The sequence below is a fragment of the Thunnus maccoyii genome, chromosome 21, assembly GCF_910596095.1.
Source record: "Thunnus maccoyii chromosome 21, fThuMac1.1, whole genome shotgun sequence".
Classification (NCBI taxonomy): domain Eukaryota; kingdom Metazoa; phylum Chordata; class Actinopteri; order Scombriformes; family Scombridae; genus Thunnus; species Thunnus maccoyii.
In genome coordinates this window covers 20,534,481-20,541,038 of record NC_056553.1, presented here as the reverse complement: position 1 = coordinate 20,541,038, position 6,558 = coordinate 20,534,481, and positions in this window count along the sequence as shown.

Genomic DNA, 6,558 nt, shown 5'->3' with positions numbered 1-6,558 from the left:
ACACTCTCTCACACATTCTCATTAAGGAGAATGGAAAGTGTGTCCAAACTTGTGAATGGTACTGTAATTCTGGCAGACATTATGTTTCCCCCTAAATGTAATCAGCTAAACGAAAAAGGAGTATAAACACATCATTTCTCGCAGACAAGGGTTTTCTCTTTTTGTTAGACTCCCTCTTCCTGGAAAACGCTGTTTATCTTTTCATGTCTCTCAGGGTCTCTGGGTGTTAGATGTGATTGTTGTATGATGATGATGATGTGAGTTTTTTTGTAACTATGTGACGCCTATTTTGCGTTGCCATCTTGACCAGGTTTCCCTTGTAAATAAGATAATTTATCCCAAGAGACTTCCTGGTTAAATGATGAAATAAACAAATAAATCTTTCAAATTGTACAACCTAAAAAAAAAGTATCTCCAAGCACAAGCTGAGATAACCCTGATGACATAACTGTGACATCAACAGGGTTATTTTCTCGGACTTGACAAAGCCCCTGATTAGTTATGAACGATTCCTTCTGGCTAAATCCTTTCCTGTAACAAGCAGAGAATTTAATTATGTAATGAAAGCTATTCCTAAAGGTCTATTACATCTAATGAAAAGTCATCTTTAGTTTCAAAAAGCAGGATAGAACCCCTTTGATGATAAATGCTATTGACATTATGAATACTAAAGGCAACAAGAAACATATACGTAACACATTTTATGAAAGAAGGAAAATTACTTTTAAAGGAAAAACTTTTTGGGACATCAAATTCATACACAATATATATCCCACAAATCTATATTTCTCTGAATTTTTAGATATTGAAAACAAATGTAATTTTTGTAATGATGAACCAGAATCTATAACACATTTATTTTACCATTGTATACATTCAGTTACTTTTTGGACTCAAATGAAAGATTATATATTGTATAAAACTCATCATTAAATTAAAATTGAGTGTAAAAATGTCATTACATATATTTTTCCCCCCAGTTTCTCTGGATTGTCAATTGTCAATTTAAAGAATATATTAAGGCTCTCAAACTTATAAACACTAAAAGAAATTAATATTATTAACTGTTAAACTGTACTGTGAACTCTTTAAAGAAGAATAACATGTTTTTTATCATAATTTTATATTAATGAATTTTATTTATCCCAACTCTGCTTCTTTTTTATTTATTTAAATTCATATTCTTGTTTCTTTGTATACCATTATGTTGAGCACATGTCTGCACTGTCTGTATATTTGAATATTTTCTAAATAAAGTTTGAAAAAAAAACAAGACAAAGCCCCTGCAGAGCCGCAGAAGACATTATATACAATTGTTCACAGTTCTCTGTAAACCGATCTTCATGTGTAAAATGAGTGGAACTATCCTTCACTGACAAATGATCATCATTTTCACGGACTGATATGAAACTGAGCTCTCAGCATTTACCGGAACAGTGTCTTTGTCATGTTGGCTGTTCACCAACAGACTTCAGACTAATTCTCTGCTTATGTAGATTCAGACTGTGTGGCTTTATATTATCCGTAACCATGAATACAGACATCTAGTATTTATTTGCCCTTCGACAGTACAGATGATAGGCCCCTGAATGGAGCAGCAACAGTTGGCACGCTCCCAACTTCCACAAGCGAGTTAATAAATAAAATCCTTTTACTGTAATAATTCATCCTACATATCTTGTCTGGGCATTGCATGCGTATAGCGGCTCGCTCCTGAAACAGCAACGTGCATGAAGGTGCCCTTCCAGATGCCTGAATAAAACAAATTCTGTACATTGAAAAAGGACCACCAGAACTAAACCTGTTATAATTTCAATTTGATCCCTTGTAGCATGAAGTTGACCCCTTTATCTTTGCCACAGATTGAAGTAGCTGGAGGAGTTTGTGTGGAGGACAGTTATCATTCACGGCTGCTTTTTAGGGGGTCTTGGGTTTTAAATATACAGATAATGGGAGTGAGGAAGGCACATTATTAAGAAAAGTGCGTGGAGCAGAAGGGTGGCGCCATCAGTCAAAGAAGACATTAGAGATTTAGATCAATCCTGTTATATAGGAAAGCGTATGCACAATGTGGCTGATCTCCATATTCATATGTAGAACTCTGTGCCGTGTCATTAATAATCCGAAAGATGGTCCATAAACCCAATGGTGTAGCAATGGAAATTCAATATGAGTAAGCGGATGGTGTAGGGCCCTAAAATATGTGGGGGTTTTGATTAGGGTACACGGATGGGGAAGTGGATAAGGGGAAGATATAAAAGCAGCCACACATCTGCATCCCCACAGGAGAGCTTTTGGAGAAGAAGATGAATATGGATTCCCATTAGAAAGCGAATAGTTCATATCCAGGTGATTTGTTACGAGGTATCAGCAGCTCAAATCTCTTCTCCCTTCATCCAGCGCCGCCACTCCTCCGGTGAAGTCATTTGCGAAACGAGATTCCTCCAGACACCCCAGATTAAAATGCAGTTGAATGAAGTGGCAGGTGGCAATCACCACCTCGCGGCGCCTCTCCCTCCCCCCCCTCAACTCCCTCATCTCACCCTCCTGGCTCTTATTTTATTGAAGTATAAAAAAAAAACACCTCCAAGAGGATCTCGGTGAGTGCAGCGAGATTTCAGGAACATCGGTCACAACCTGATGCTAACGACGTCTGATGAAAGGGCGAGAGATGAGCGTGTGTGATGAAAATGCATGCAGATGCCCGGAGCGAGCATCAACAATGAGGCTCTATAAGAAGACACCATAAATAATAACCAGCCACTGCTGAGCAGTTTTTGACACATGCTCAGCAGCATGCCCCGACACGGCTTAGTTTTGGGTAACGACGCTCACCTGGAGAGCAACACAGGCTGTATTTGGGGTTGAGAGTAAAGGATGTTCTCGCAGCACAAGATGCATTGACCTGATTTCTCAAAATAGAGCCATTAAATACAACTTTATCCAATGGCACAAGCACAGAATTCACCAAAACCCCAGTTCGAGTAACTATTTATCAAACTTTTCCCTCTTTGCGACTTAATCACAAATAAACGGGGATCCCGGTATCTGCTCATCTGAATACGTTATCCCCATCACCCTCTTTTCACGGGCTCACCATATCACTGAATGGCGAACCAAGGTCAACATGTTTGCACAAGGAGCAGATATGTTGAGGTCAAAAGTTTATCGAAGAAAAAGAAAAGCACCATTCAGCCCGGCACCCACAGATGGACAATGGATGAAGATGGGAGATCACAACCGGACAATGGCGCTGACCCCAGTCACTCCACGACGTTCGTTCCTCCTTTCACCTTCATATCTCTGCACCTCTTCTCAGTGTTTTCACACCAAATCAATAGGAGCTGTACAGAACGGCTGACTTGAAATTAGCTGGAAAAGTAATGACAAAAAATATCAATAGGTGTAGATAATGTGACTGCAAATGTTTTTATTGCCATGCCTGTAATGGAAAGCCATTATCATTTTACTGCTGAATTCCCTAACCAATTGTAATTTCAATATTATAGCCTATTGCAGTACAGTTGTGATATTTTTATTGATGCAGCATCTACAGTGTATTTCCTATCAGTGAAATGAGACAAACATGAACAAACAGCGAGATATTCCTCATTCTCCCTGTTTGTAAAGGTGGGAAACTCTTTTAAAAACATGTTTCAACACAAACCTGCGTGAAAGGAAGGTCTTTTTTTCTCTCTTTTTGTGTGGTTTTTTTTTGTTTTTGACCTCGCTCTTCCAGTGACAAGTCAATCCCATTCAATCCGCATACCATTTCCTGGCTGACACATTTTGTTTGCAAACGATAAGGCAGGAGTTCCTCAACTTCTGTTAAGCATGTACACAAAGATCAGCCGCTATGTGTGTGTGTGTGTGTGTGTGTGTGTGTACAGTGAACAATGATGATAATCCCTGCCAGGCATCTCAGACATGCAGGTGTTCGCACATGTTTTCGCACGAGCGCCTCACCCTTTCCATTGCTGCTTCCCTTGGAATGGGAACTCCAAGAAAAACAGCTAGGGCCAAACGTAAACACAGGGTGTACAGACTGATGAGTGTGAGGCTGTTATATAAGCCAGTGCTATTCAGCTGGGGGGGGAGTGTTTGGAAGTTGGCACAACACACTTGATGTAGGTGCTTGAGAGAGATGTATAACACCGGCCGGCCCGCTGTCAAAACACCTGGCATGTTGCAGCACGCCGCATTTGCACTTGAATGTGTTTTTGCATGGGTTTTCTATAGCGTACTATTTCATATATGTTGCACAACATGCTGACTTGATAGCAGGAGTAGCAATGACAGATGTGTGCAGCTGTGGTTGCACGGAGTACTGACAAAACACTGAGAGGAACTGGAGCTCTTCCATTATAGTCTTACAGCCGGTTTACAACATAGAGCCATCAGTGCAGCCATGTGTGATTTTACTTATGTTTTTATGAAGGCAGCAGACTGAGGAGTTTCTCTATCACAGGTGTAGCTCACAGTAATGGCCACAAGGCTTTTTTTTTCAATTGTTGCTCTGCCAATTAAAGCAGCTCATCAGAGACTGATGGTGGAGCTGTTGTTAGTCGAATTAGTAGCCGCAGGCCATGTTTGAGTCTCAGTACTCTGGCTATGGCATAAGCTTTCATATGAGCAAGTAATCACAAGTCCAATCTGCGTCTGCAAATCCTCTCAAGAATGTTTCATTACCTAACAAACAGCACTTGCAGCCTGTTTACAGAATATTTATTGCCATTTTTGCTCTTTCTTTTCTTTTCACATTTATCTGCTGAAAGGGAAAAGTTGCTCTGCCCACCTTAAATCTGACTATAAATACCCCCTCGAGATATTTAAAAAAAATCCTCTGTTTTGAATAATAATTTGTGTCTGACATGGTTTTTAGAAATTCTTAACATTTGCATCTTCTCCTTCTCTCTCCCTCATTAAAAAATACAGAATCTATATGCAAATATATTTCATTTTAAAAGTTAAAAAACTGCTGGAAACACAAGAACTTTACTACTTTACTGAAAAGTCCATTCTTAGTGTGTGTCCACTGGATTTTCAAGTTTGATGGGTTTCATGTTTTCACATCACACTTGTGTAAGTTGCACACTGGCCCACATATAGCTTTCAAACTAGTTGTGATGTCACAAATCCTGCTTGTTGGTACATGACTTAAACTGGGATTCAAGGTGACCACCAAGAAACTTTCCATCTTCAGCAGATGAATGTGAAAACAAACAGCACATACATCATTCTGCACAGTCAAACATCCAACTGAAGTAACAATACAGAAAACACGTTTTTGAGTGGAGGGGGACTTTAAGGCACACACATACAAGCATGATGTTGTGACATCACAAAGTATGGAAGCCAGTCATGGTCAATTATGCTATTGAGGTGTCAGGCAGCAGTTTGAAACTTCTGGGACACTTATAATGGACATTTCAGTGAAGCAGGAGACTCCTTCTGTCTGTGAGTCAAACTTTTGAAGTTAAACATATGGGATGTTTCCACTGCAGAAACTTTCCCAGGGGAACAAGAACCTTTTGAGGAATTCAACCTGCATTTTATGTAGAAAGGGGGATTAAATTTATTTCCTGTAGATAGTTCCAGGCACAAGAAGTCGCTGCTGTGGGGGTAGTTATTTACAGTGGTTCAGGAGGTATCTGAGTGAAAGTTGCAAGATAACTCTGACTGTCATTTTTTAACCTGTCAGGTCTGATTTGCCTAATTTTCATGGTTCTTCAGATGCAGTGGAAACACAAAGGGACTTTAAATTCTTAGTTTAGTTCCTTGAACTTTTTGGTCAAAAAGGGGTAACATTTGTATATTCATAGATTCAGGATTTTAAGCGAGGGAGAAGATGTGCTTCCAAGAATAAGTAAGAAGTTTCTGGAACTTTTTTTGTTGAAAAACTGTATCAGAAAAATTATTATTCAAGCAGAGTATTGTCTTGTCTTAAATCTGTAAATCCTAATCCTATCCCTGATCTGATGTCTTAAACTTGATAATTCTTTGAATACTGTTAATGTTTGATTGTGCCTATGCACAAACTCACAACTCCAGCAATCATCTCAGCTAAAGTACAAAGTATAAATAGGACGAAAACGTGCATCCTCGTGCCCTTCGCCCCTTTCACCCGTCCTTCCCGGACAGTAGTCCTCATCAACCGCGTTGTGCCGCTTCACAGCAATGACAAGGCACCATTTGGCCAGTAGATGTTTAACCATGTCCCAGGACACCAGCTGGCACTCAAACACACTTCACATTTCCCTCCAAAGTGAGCCTCCTGTTTTCCGTCCGTACTCCCGGGAGCGGAGGGGAGGGAGGTGGCGGGGAATTGAGGGCAGGAGCAGTGAAAGGAGGGGTGGGCTAACAGGCAAACACTAAAGGTTACCGTCCCCATTTCACATCAAATATCAAGGACACCAGTAATTACCGCATACAGCTGAGAGGTTCCGACACCGGCGTAGGGTATCTCTTCTATCTGACCTTGTGATAGCCTGAACTGAAACACTAGAAGCTCATACGGGAAGGGCGGCTACAGAAAGAAAAAAAAAAATAACTTGAAAA